Raw genomic sequence first — 13,875 nt, forward strand, 5'->3', positions numbered from 1 at the left:
TCTCGCCATTAGCAACATAGTGCCCAATTGGGAAATAAACACATGGTGGGACCTAAGAAATGTGGCAATGTGACTAGGATTAGAATGTGGTTTTATATGCCAACTATACAAGAATTTCTCATGTCATCGATAACCTAGACCCACACCCCTTTCATAAAACATATGAAAGATTCTAATTGTTTGATCAAACTTGGATCAATGATTGTTGCTACCTTTCTATAGAAAGATGTGAACTTTTTACTCTATGTGACATAGCGACTAGGGGACCCACCACATCTTATGTAATTCATGCAATTTTCATGCCCTCAGATCGATCTCAAATCTATGATCGTCGCTATCTTGCTATGATGAGTTGCTTGAAGGTTATAAATAGTGACATAGCGACAAAGGGCCCACCATATTTTCCTTTAGTAATGCATCAAATGTCTTCTACATGATCAATGCAAAATCAACAATCATCGCTACCTCGCTATTCTAAGGTGCTCACTCTTTATGTCTAGTAAGGTAGTGATTCAATGACACATGTCCTCAGTCATCAGTCATCAGTCATTGGGTTGACTGCCAACATGTCAAGTGGAACATGAATCATCTTTGCCTACATCCCTAGATTGTAGGATTTCTTGAAAATCAATGGTGTAAATTTGAACATAGAAGGTGGTGCCACTCTGTACATTTATGATAAATGAAAGCTTTGCATGCAGAAGAAAAATAGAGTATAATACAAATGATTTTCTCAGTTCCATCTCACACGAAAATTTAGACCTTTCCCTAAGCATAAGCCACTACTGAGAAGGTTGTTTTGAGCTTGACAAGGGCGTGAAGCAAATTTCCATTATTTGTGAAGACATTGTAGAATTATAGAGAGAAATGAGAAAAGAATCAAGTACTTACACTATAATCTCTATAGTGTCTTAGTTTCTACAAATTAAAATCAAAGATGCCTCCAAAGAAGGTATTTTCTAGTCAAGAGAATTATTTGGATAGGAATGTCAATGATGATTTGCTTGAGCTCCTCCCTAACTCCACTATTAAAAATATACAAGTTAAATAGCTTACTTCATTAAACCCTAGGTTGAGAATAGTAGATGGATTGTATGACAAGGGGAATTGGGTCCAGGACACCAGTACCTCTCAAACTGGTCTAGATTTGTTTAAGAAATGGTTTTCAAAGAGGAACCTTTTTACCCTACATGCCAATATCTGGAATTTTGATTTAGGGAAATTGGTGGTTCCTAGTGTTTTTATGGATTATGATCTTCTTGAAGTTGTGGCAATGAACTATGACCAAGCCATTAGAGTAATAAGAAGAACTGATGATCAGGTCAGTCAGCCCAAATGAAATTAGGGAATTTTTTGGTTTAGGGCCTCTCATTGATTATCATGTGCCCATTGATTTGAAAGAGTTAGAAAAGGAGTACGTGTCAAAGAAGGATGCCATTAGGAAAGGTGCACTAAAGGCATAGAGAGGTAAAACTAGAACTCTGCCAGTAATAACAATAGCTTCGAGGGAACCTTTCAAAAGGGCATACTTCAATACCAAGGTTGTGGAGATATATAGGATGCTATGCAGAGTTTTTGGGAGAGATGAAGAGGAGTTTATGCCTGTGGATTTCATGTATATGATTACTCAAATTTCATCTTTTGGTGTTGACATAATTTTTTATTTTTCTTATTGTTTAGTTGAGGAAATTCACAATGGACTAATTGGGATTGCTAAGGGAAAGGTTGAAAAAAATATTGGCCATTATTCTTTGTGGATGCACATGTTTTTGTTTAAGGGAGCTACATATTTTGGTAAAGAAATGGAGTTAAACAGAGAAGAAAATGGAGAACCACTGCCAATCCAATTATGGAGTGTAGATATGACTTGGGATGCAGAGAATGCTAGCTTTGTCAGGTTTGATAGGTATTTTGCTTGCAAGTTGAGATGCCTCATATTGAGTGACAATCCCAGAATCCCCAAGGCACTAATGAATCTCATTAAGCCTATGGATGATCCCAATGGTTTGAAATTTTCACACAATTGGGGAGATATCATCCCATACTCTATTTCTACTATGTTCAAAATTTATGGTTTTAAAGGGAGCTCTCATGTACTACCTTACCAAGTGCCCTTGAAGGTAGAAGTAGCTGAATTTTTGTGGTAGTTGGGGGGAGTAGAGGAAACCTTTTTGTTGAAAAGATCAAGAGGATCAATATTCCCCACATGCACAGTGGCCCATCATTTTGTAATCACAAAAGGGGGTTCGCTTTCTCAGAACAAAATTTTGGATCCTTACAAAATGACTATTTTTGACCCTCATTTTGTGATTCTAAGGGATTTTATCATTTGGCTCTGAGACACAGAATTAAGCTTGGTGAAATTGAGCATGAATTCTATTTTCCTAAAGACCTAATAAGGAATGAATAATCCTTGCAAGAGTAGGAGACTAGAAAGGAAAGGTGGACAGTCTTTTCCAAAGTATTGGATTTCATTCATTATTTTGGTGTAGATTATAGTCCTTTGGACAATGCTATTACAAATGTAGATAAGATAAATAAACTTATGAATACTTTTCCTGACATAATGGAACCAATGAATGAATAGAAGCAATTCTTTATTAGACTTTACCTAGATAAGGCTAGGGAAGTAATGAGAATATTGGGTTTTACTTCCAATATAAGGTCAGGTCAATTAACTATCTAGAAAAGGCCAAGGTATACTATTATTCAAAATAAAAAGACCACTATGGACAAAGGCTATCAAATAATTGAGTCCACCAGTGATGTCTTGGAAGAGAGGCCTTTTGAACCCTCCCTTAAAAGGTGAAAGATAATAAGGGAAGAGGATCCTCATGTTGAGGAGTACTCACCCTCATAGATCCCTATGAGAATTGAAGAGGAACAACTCACTGAAGAGAAAATTGCACAATTGGCATCATAAGGAGGAGTTTTGGTTACGTAATTAGGGATAGATGAAGGGGATCCCAAGGAGCCTCTAGTGCCAAGTTTTGAGTTGATAGTTGTAGATTGCAGAGGAAGGGAATTAGACCCTGTGCTGGAACAAGCAAGTCAACAATTTTTATCAGATGATAATTTTGTTAAATCTAGGGCTTTCTACCAATTTACATTGAGAGCTAACATGAGAAAGTTTGAAGAAAGATGAAACAAGTTGAGGATGGAGCATCTTGAGCTAGAGGAGGTAGCACTACAAAATCAAATAAAGGAACAGATGATTCAAGATTTCCAAAATATAACCCCTAAAGAGGGGAGGCAATTGGTAAAGGCTTCAAATATCTTATTGTTACCCAATTGGGATATTACAGATGCATTAATTTTTAATTCTATTTCAAATAAGTTGGATTTCCAACATCCAAATAAGAAGGAATTCATAGGTACTGCATTCAGTGAATACCAGGCTACTCTAGTTATATGGCCTTTAAGGAAGGGGTCAACAGCCACCTCATCACAACCAGATGATTCTGGTTTGATGGGAAATATAGTTGTAAGAAGAGTGGTTGATACCTCTCATGTGCAAGCTGCACACTAGAATGTAGATTCATCTCAATTTGTTTTGGCCACTACTAAAAAGGAAGAAAGGGCCATGTTTGAATTGCAGAGTAAATATGAAAGTGTCCTAGAAGCTTACAATAAGGAAGTTCAAAAGAAGATTGAACTTGAAAACAAAGTGCTGGGGAGGTCTACAAGGCCAAGAATAACATATCCCCATCACCCAGTCGAGCCTTTTGAATCCACTCCTCTTATAGAGATGCCAGATACCCCATAGAGGCCTTAATATTATACTATAGAAGATTTTGAGGAAGAAAAAAGTAAACTTTGGGCCTTACATGTAGAATTGAATCTAAAATATGAAAATAAATTGTGAAAGGTTCTCACATATTTGGGGGACAAAATTGAATGGGCATTAGTTTATGATCAGTTGGCTAGACTGATAAGAATCTTGGAAGAACTAAAAGCAAGGGATGAGGCTCTGAAGCCTATTGTGAATAAGTGGGCAAGAAGGAGGAAAGAAATAAATTTTTTATGTTATTCTATCATAAAAGTCTCATATGATTGAATTGAAAAGACTTTTGATATTGTTTCTGATCTTCCAGATTTTGATAATAAGAGAATTCATTTGTAGAGAATAATAGTAAGCTACTTGAACAAATATAAGAGCCAAAAGTTTAGTTTGTTTCCTCATGCCCTAGATAGAATAAATAATTTGAAAAACAAAGATGAATGGGCTAAGGAACTTGATGATCTATTTTGTCTAAGGATGAATAAAATTATCAATGAAATAGGGCATGCATGGTGGGCACCACAACTGAGGAGATAGTGAAAGGCCAAATATTCTTTAATTCTTTGAAACATGAATTTGTTGATATTGACAGGGAAGCAGAATATGTTATCAAGAAACAATAGGATATTCTGCATTGTGACTGGCCAGATGATGCACTTTATGACAAGTGGATGGTGGATATTACTTCTGGTGAACAAGTAGAAGAAGTTGAAAGTGATGATGATGAAATGCACGAAGATAAATTACAAATCATTGATTCACTTCCATTAACACCAAGAAAAGATGAAGGGCATTCATCTCATGCTAAAGACACAATGGATTAGTTAGATGACACAACAAACACAAGATCAAGAGTAACTGTCACCTTGGTAACACATGATGATATGAGTGAAAATGCTAGAGTGGAGGTGAAGCTACATGAATCAGAGCCTGACACATCACTAGAAAGTGTGGTAACCACATATGCTGAAGATTCAGAATAGCAGCCAATCAGAAACTTAGCAATATAAAAGGATGTAACAGAAAGGGACCCACAAAAGGAATGTTTGATGTAAAAAAAAAAATTTAATCACAATTTATCTTTTTTATAGGTGTATGTAAATATCTTTTGTAATATACACCTATTAGTTCTCTATGCCTGAAGCTTGTTGCATCTCACCTTATATAAGTAAGATTCTAGGGCTAGAGAAGGGTCTAATTTCTAAGGCATTTTAGTATTGTACTTAGGATATTTTCAGTCCAGTCTTTGAGAAAAAATTCTATAATGTATTTTCTCTTCATATTTTTTGAGAATACATCAATATGGAATGATCTTCATGTCTCTTTCTAAGGTCATTCTAAGTTTACTACAATTGTATACAATTTTCAAGGAAAATTAATACAAGTTTTGAGCTATCCTCATATCAATTTTTATTGAATTTTGTCTCCTTTGTTACTACCTAGTCATTTTGAGATCATGTGAGTAAAGCTTGCTCAATTGAATGTAATTCATTTAGGTTGTATGTCAATTCGTTACTACTATTAATTCAATGAATTAAGTAAATGCTTTTGATGAATTTGGTGGGATTTTCATGGTAATAGAAAGGATGTCTATAAGAATGAACTTCAATAAGAATTGCTGATAATATTATTTGTAAAGCAAGATATTAGATCTACAAATTGGAGTAGACTCTAAATCCCAATGGAATAGGCACTGATCAAAATTTATTCAGTTGGTAGATAGGTATACTATGAGGAACCATCAAATCTAAAATCAGAATTAGTTCTATTTTACTTTTCTTGAAGATTTCAAAAGATGGCCAACACTTGTTTGCATGGAATGTTTTAGCCTTAGTTAGCCACTATTGCTAGGAACACTTGCCAATTTATAGAATAATTTTGACCAAATCTGCTATATGGGATGTGTTTATTTAAAATGTCAGAATCATGCATGTATTTGAGGATATGAGATGAGAATCAAAATGAAACTAAAGTAATTCTCATACAGTAGCTTCTAGCCTTGAATCATCCCTTGGGTATACCCACCCTAGTTTTGTAGAGCTTAAAGAGTAGAAAACCATCCTTCGTTTTGTTAAAGTTAGGTAGAAATGGTTTGCACATGTAATTGTCAATAGGAATTGGCTAACCCTTAGGTTGTGTGAGCAATATCAATCTGGTATTGAGCATTTTGTTTTTTAGTATTTTTAAAACACCAACAAACTCTTCATCCAGACTTGGAGATCCTCATAAAGGAGTGGTGGGGTATTAATGTGTAAGGTACAAAAATGTTTAAATTTGCAGCTAAATTGAAAAATGTCAAAAAATATATTTAAAAATGGAACAAAGACACCTTTGGCAACATCTTTGAGAATAAAAAAAGGATTTTGGAGGAACTAAAGGATATTTAAGATAGGATTCTGATTGATGGTTAAGAGGCTATCTCAAGGGAGGAGGAAAGTGTCAAACTAGTCAAATTTCATGACATTATCACTAAGGCGGAGATGTTTTGGAGGTAGTGTTCTAGAAAGGTTTTTCTGTTGGAAGGTGACCGTAATACTAAGTTCCTTCATATGACTACTTTGAAGCATAGGATGGAAAATAGAATCTCAAGACTTAAAATGGAAGAGGGTTTTACTTAAAATGAGGAGGTTATTAAAAGGCAGGTTATGAAGTTTTTTAGCAACTTTCTTCATGGTGTCCCTAATTTGGATTTGGAAAAGTAGAATTTGTTTCTTGATTGCATCCCTTCTTGTGGCTCTAAGGATCAAAATATTTTTCTCACTTCTATCCCTTCCTCGGATGAGATTTCTAAGGCTATTTTCTCTTTTGAGGGAAATAAAGCCCCTAGTCCTGATGGATTCCCATTTTTGTTCTTTCATTAGTACTGGAACTTAATTGGTTCTAATGTTTGTAATTGGGTTAAGGAATTCTTTGGCTCTAGGAATATTCTTAAAGAAGTGAATGGAACTTTCATTGCTTTTATCCTGAAGAAGCTAGGAGCAGATAGCCTTGATTAGTTTAAGCCTATCATCCAGTGTAATTCTTTTTATAAGATTATATCCAAAGTGTTGATCCTTAGAATTCTACCTCTACTTCTAGTTGTCATTTCAAGACAGCAAAATGGGTTTGTTCCGTGCAGACAGATTTTGGATTCCATTACTACTATTCATGAAAATATTCACTCCCTTTCAGTGTCCAAGAAAGAAGGGTTTCTTCTTAAGCTTGACCTTTCCAAAGCTTATGACAGAGTGGACTAGAACTTCCTTCTCCAAGGTCTTGAAGCGTTTGGGTTTAATAAGAGATTTCAGGATTTGATCTTCATGTTGGTTTTGTTGGCTTACTTCTTGATGCTTGTTAATGGATCTCCTACCTCCTTCTTTAAGGCTTCTAGGGGTCTTAGACAAGGAGACCCGATCTCTCCTATTCTTTTCATTCTTTTGGCTAAATTTTTGGGGAGATTTGTGGGCAATATGGTGATGAACGGGGACTTTGTGGGCCTTAATCATTCCTCTTCTACTTTGATATGCTCCCATCAACAATTTTTTGATGACTCTATTGTTATGGGGGAGGCCTCGATTAGAATGCTAGGAATATTAAAAAATATTTGGTTGACTATGGAATGCTTCTGGCCAAATCATTAATTGGAGAAAAAGTGTTATGTACTTCATTAATGTGAGTGAGGCTAGGAAAAATAAAATAAAAAATATTATTGGCTATGAGATTGGCTCTCTTCCTGGATCCTATTTGGGGTTACCTCTGGGTTTAAACCCTCCTAATAGCTTTTGGAATTCGTTGATTGATAAAATTCAATAGAAACTTGCTGGTTGGAAAGGTAATTGTGTTGAAAAGGTAATTGTGTTGGATCTTCTTTTGGATTCTTTTGCATAATAAGATATTGAGTCTTGATAATTTAATGACAAGAGGCATCGTCATTATTAATAGGTGTGTTCCCTGCAAGAGAAGATTTTGAATTAGTCAACCATATCACTTTGCATTGCCCCTTTACCAAAAAGCTTTGGGATAAGGTTTGTAACTTATTGAATTTAGATTAGGTTTCCCTGCTGCTATTCAACTAATCTTTACTAGTTGGAAACCTCCTTCCAAGAATGCTTTGATATTAAAATTGTGGCATTTCATTCTTCCTTATCCTTTTTGGGGTATTTTGAAGGAGTGCAATGATAGGGTCTTTAGAGTAGTGGAATCCAGTTCAATTCAAGTTTTTTGTAAAAATCAAGGCCCTTATAATAGAGAATCTTAAAACTAATGGTTCAGGACAACAACCTCATAATGATTAGGAAAATTGGGTGTTCCATAAATGGAACCTAAGGAGCTTGTGTAAGGATAAACAAGAACCTAATCCAAGGATAGTGCTAGATGGGATAGCCCTCTGGCAAATTGGTTCAAGATAAACTTTGAAGGGGCCTCTAAAGGGAATCTGGGCATTGTTGGGTGTGGAGTTGTTACTAGGAATTCTTATGGTGATAAAGTGGGTTGCATGGCTATTGGCAGTCAAACTAATCATGTGATTGTGGCCTGTGCTATTCTTCATGGTCTTATTTATGGAAAGAGTTTGAATTTGATGAAGGTTTCAGTGTAAGGAGACTCTCTCAACATCATAAATTTTCTTAATAAAACTACTTAGCCTTGATGGAATATTAGTAATATTATTTCTCAGGCTATTAATATTATCAATTCTTTTGATATATGTATTACCACCCACAATTTCAAGGAAGCTAACCATGTTGTTGATTGGGCAGCTAATGTGGCCTGCTCAAGTGAGCATAAAGATATTTGGGATAATAATGAGCCTTCACTTATTGATGGTTGCCAATTTATTGATTATGATAAATTGAGGTGCAAGAAAAAATGTTTTAATAATGATGATGTCAGAGATTTGTAATTATGTGTTGATTACTCTTGGGGTGTGTTGGGTTATGATTTTTAGAAAGCTAAGCTTTATTTCACACTAATTCTGGGTTGTTGTTACCATTTTGTCCTTTCCATGTGGTATTGTTTTTTGTAGCAATGTGTATTGGGTGTTTCAGAGAGAGAAATCCAGTGACATTGAATGGGGAATATGGGAGGAAAAAGGAGGAGAGTGGAACCTACAGGTTGTAAGGAGTGGATGAAGAAAATAGAAGATTGGACATTTTAAGGCATGGGAGTTTCATAGGTTATATGGAAAGGTTCAAAGGAAATAATCCTACCATTACTCAAAAATTCATTAAAACTTGGAGGGACAGCTCTATCATGGTTGGAAATTAGCATATGCAAGTGACTGAAGAGGTGATAGCGGAGGCTACGGGGTTGGATATGGGTGGCATCAATTTTTTTAGGGTAGGAAGCCATCGAACAGGGCCATTGACAAATTTGTGGAGTCAGATTATGAGAGAAGTTGACTGGTGAAAATAGGTAATTCTTATTTCAACACAGCCTCTGTTTCTTAACCTTGGAGATTTGTGATGCTTTTCATTATGGAGTACCTTACTTTGGATGGTAGGTTTACAAAGCTATATGGGTATCATTTTATGTTAGCTAATCACTTTAGGCATGATGTGAAGATCAATTTCCCCTTTTATTTGAGGCAATCTCTGAGCCTCTCCATCCAAGAAATTCAAAATGATCCGAATGGAGAACATGTGTGTCATGAGGGCCTAATGGTTCTTGTTATGAATGTGTTAAAATCCAAAAATGCTATGAAACCCAAGGGTAGCTTGAAGGTAGTGGATTATGACACGAAGGGCAATCTCTTAGAGAAACGTTATGACTTAGATACTCAAGATGATGTAGAAGGGGGTAACGAGAGTCTGAAAAGAGGTTATGGGTGTATCTCTTAGAAGAAGAAGAAGATTGTTGAAGGGAGTGACTCTAAGTGCAAAAGTGATTTTGTGGAGGAAATGGTGAGAGATTACCAAAAGAAAAGGAGGATTTCAAGGGTCATAATGATGGTAGGGCTTCTACCCCATCTGATTGTTAGGATTAAACCACAAACAAAAATAACAATTATATGCAAATATAACCAATAATAGAAATATAATAGATCACACAAAAAAGAACACAAGACACCAAGATTTAACATGGTTCACCCAATCCCTGGGGTACATCCACCAAATAGAAAATCTAATATTATTACAATCTAGTGATTATAACCAGATTACAATCTGTAATTCCTTATAGCTCAATACCACAACAAGAACCAATTTTGCATCAGACCAATGAAAAAATCCCTAACCCTAAGCTCTTTTATACAAGTATTTTTACTGCTTTAGGGTTATAATTAATAATTACATGTTGGCCCAAAATCTCGATAAAATAGGGTCCAAATTTAATTTTCAAGTCGATAGCACCAAAGAATTTATGATGTACAGTACTTTCCTGATTAGTCACCACACTCTAACAATCTCCCACTTGGGGACTAATTAGGCTCCACAATAAACAACAATCTCCCAGTTGGAGACTAATCCTGTTGCTATGCCACTAATCCATGAGGTTCCCACTGGATCAAACCACCCTGGAGTCTATTGTTTTTTTATTCATGTTTAGTCTAGAAGACCAATTGAAGCTAAAGAGGAGTTCAACTTCTCCGTTGTTACTACCTTTGTCAATATATCTGCTGGATTGTCATTTATATGTATCTTCTCTAGCTTTAACTATCTATCCTCCAAAATTGACCAAATGAAATGGTACCACAACTATATGTACTCTACCTTTGTAGTGGATAAAACATTAACCTTTAGTAACCTAGAAACCCAGCTCACAGCTGCCCCACCAATAGTAAAGACATAACCTGTAGTACTCTGCCTCGTATCAATATCTCTTGCCAAATATGAGTCAACATAGCCCTATAAATCAGTAGTAGAGCCCCCAAATTGTAAACACTTATTGGATGTTCCTCTCGAATATCTAAGAATCCATTTGACTGCATTCCAATGCTCAATTCCTGGATGACTCATATACCTGCTCACAATTCCCACTGCATGTGCAATATCTAGCTTAGTACATACCATAGCATACATCAAGCTTCCTACAGCTGAAGCATAGGGTACCTTGGACATCTTATCCTCCTCTCCTTATGTCTTGGGACACATTTCCTTAGTCAACTTCAAATGACTAGGTAAAGGTGTGCTGACAGCTTTAGCATTCTCCATAGAGAAACATTGCAACACCTTCTCAACATAATTAGCTTGAGATAGCGTCAATATTTTGTTCTTCCTATCTTGGTAAATCTTCATACCAAGGATTTGTTTTTCTACCTCCAAATCCTTCATAGAAAATGCATGTGCTATTTGGCATTTTAGCCCCTTAATGTGATCCATGTTAGACCTAGCTACATGCATATCATCAATAAATAAACATATAATAATGTAGTTGTCACCATCCAACCTCTTAAAATAAACACAATGATTTAAATGACACCTATTGTATCCATGCTCATGCATAAAACTGTCAAATTTTGGATACCATTGCTGAGGTGCTTGGTTCAAGCCATATAAACTTTTCTTTAATTTGCACACTAAGTTATCCTTACCTTTGACCGTAAATCCCTATGGCTGAGCCATATATATCTCTTCATCTAAATCACCATGAAGAAAGGTTGTTTTAACATCAAGCTGCTCTAAATGCAAATCTTCAATAGTCACAAGACTTAAAATAGTAGGGATAGAAGTCATCTTAACAACAAGAGAAAATATTTCAACAAAATCAATGCCCTTTTTCTATGCAAATCCTTTCAAAACTAACCTGGCTTTAAATCTTTTCTTACCTCCTTCCTCTTCTTTCAACTTGTAAACCAACTTATTCTATAAAGATCTTTTAGCTATAGATAACTTGTATAAATCCCATGTCTTATTCTTTAGCAAAGAGTCCATTTTGTCTTTCATTATAGACTCCCACTAAATCTTTGTATCCTCCTGCATAGCTTCATCATAACATTTAGGTTCACTAGCATCATCAAGTAAAATTGAATACAAAGAGGGAGAGAATATTTTTGGAGGTCTAATTTTCCTTGTGGACTGTCTAACATTCACCAGTGTGTGTGGTATTTGTTGTTGTGGTTGTTGCACATCATGAGGAAAGGCTGGAACATCAGCTTTTGGAGTATCATCTAGCACTACATAATCATCTTCTTTCTTCTCATGTTGCTACAATAGATCTTTGTACAACACTTTCTCATTAAATATGACATCCCTGCCTGTTAAAATTTTATGATTTTCAAAATCCTAGAGCCTATAACCAAATTCATTAATGCCATATCCAACAAATACACATTTCTTTGACTTAGCTTCCAACTTGGTTCTATTTTCAGAATCTATATAAGCAAAAGCTTCACAACCGAAGGTCTTGAGAAAAGAATAACTCACCTTCTTACTAGTCCATACTTCCTATGGAATACCACAACCCAAAGGAGTAGAGGGTCCTCTATTAATCAATTATACAACAGTATTGACAGCCTCCACCCACATGTGTAAGGGTAACCCAAAATGCAACCTCATCCTCCTTGTGCACTCCATTATAGTCTTGTTCATGCATTTAGCCACTCCATTTTCCTGTGGAGTCCTTGGAACAATTTTCTATCTACAAATACCATTAGTGGAGCAATAATCTTCAAATTCACAATTGCAATACTCACCACCATTATTAGATCTGAGATATTTTAATTTCTTACCAATCTCATTTTCAACCAAGCATTTTCATTTCTTAAAAGTTTGAAATACATTAGATTTCTGTCTAAGGAAACAAACCCATACTTTTCTAGTTGTGTCATCAATAAATGTAACATTATAATGAGAGCCACCAAGGGAAGACAATTGAGCTTGTCCCCATACATTTGTATGCACAAACTCTAATTTCTCCTTTTTGTTTTCCTTCCCATTCTTTACAAAACTTACTCTCTTTCATTTTCTATACACACAATTTTCATAGAAATCCATATTAACACATTTTAGACTTGGTAAAAATTTCTTTGAATGAAGTACTTTCATACCTTTCTCACTCGTGTACCCAAGTCTATTGTGCCACAGTGCTATATCAGAATCTACAACAACTATTTTTCTCCCTGCTCAACTACAACAATTATTCCTAAACATTTATTTTCTCTAAAACAATTAAAGTAGAAGGAACAATATGACCTGTACAAACATATAAGGTTCCTACTTTAAAACCTTTTGCTACTACAAAAGAATCTTTCAAAACCTTCAAATTTTTATTATTAAAAGTAACTACACAACCCTCATCACCAAGTTGCTCTACTGAATTTAAATTCCTACTCAGCCTTGGAACATGTCTTACCTCATGTGGTAGCCAATGATTCTCATTCTGCAACTTAATCTTAACTTTTCCCTTTCCAACAATTGGGCAGGATTCATTATCTCCCAAATAAACAAGTCCAAAATCCCCTTGGACATAATCAATGAAACAACCTCTATGAGGTGTAGCATGAAATGAAGCACTAGAATTTAAAACCCATGAATCATCAAAACTTTCTAAAGATAGAAGAACAACATCCTCTTCAGATTTGTTATTTACCACATTTGCCTCTTTGTCTCCATCTGGTTTATCTCTTTCATTTTTCTTTCAATTCCAATAATCTTTCTTTTTGTGCCCTAGTTTCCCATAGTACCAGCAGTCATTTAGTCCTCTTGATTGAGACCTCCTCCCCTTTGACTTTCCTCTTGATTTCCCATGATTTTCAGAATTACTTCCTCTCTCAGTCATTTTGCCCCTACTGTATGCATTCAAAGGACTTCCTGATGTAGATCCACCTAAGGATTTCCTACAAGTTTCCTCACTCAAAATAACATTGATCACATCATAATATTTTAGGTTACTAGATTTGGGAAGATAATTACTCACAGCCCTTACCAAGCCATTCCAGCTTTCAGGGAAAGAACACAAAATCAAGAGAGCCTTAATTTCATCCTCAAAATTGATACCGATAGAAGATAACTGACTAGAAATAGTATTAAACTCATTTAAATGATCTACAATAGATCCACCTTCTACTATTTTCATATTAAATAAATGCTTCATGAGAAATACCTTGTTTGAAGCGAAAGACTTTTCATACAGTGTCACTAGGGTTTTCATCAATTCTTCTGTTGTCTTCACTTTTGTAA

Source organism: Cupressus sempervirens, chromosome 9 (assembly GCF_028749045.1).
Source record: "Cupressus sempervirens isolate cs-2001-9-10 chromosome 9, ASM2874904v1, whole genome shotgun sequence".
Lineage (NCBI taxonomy): Eukaryota > Viridiplantae > Streptophyta > Pinopsida > Cupressales > Cupressaceae > Cupressus > Cupressus sempervirens.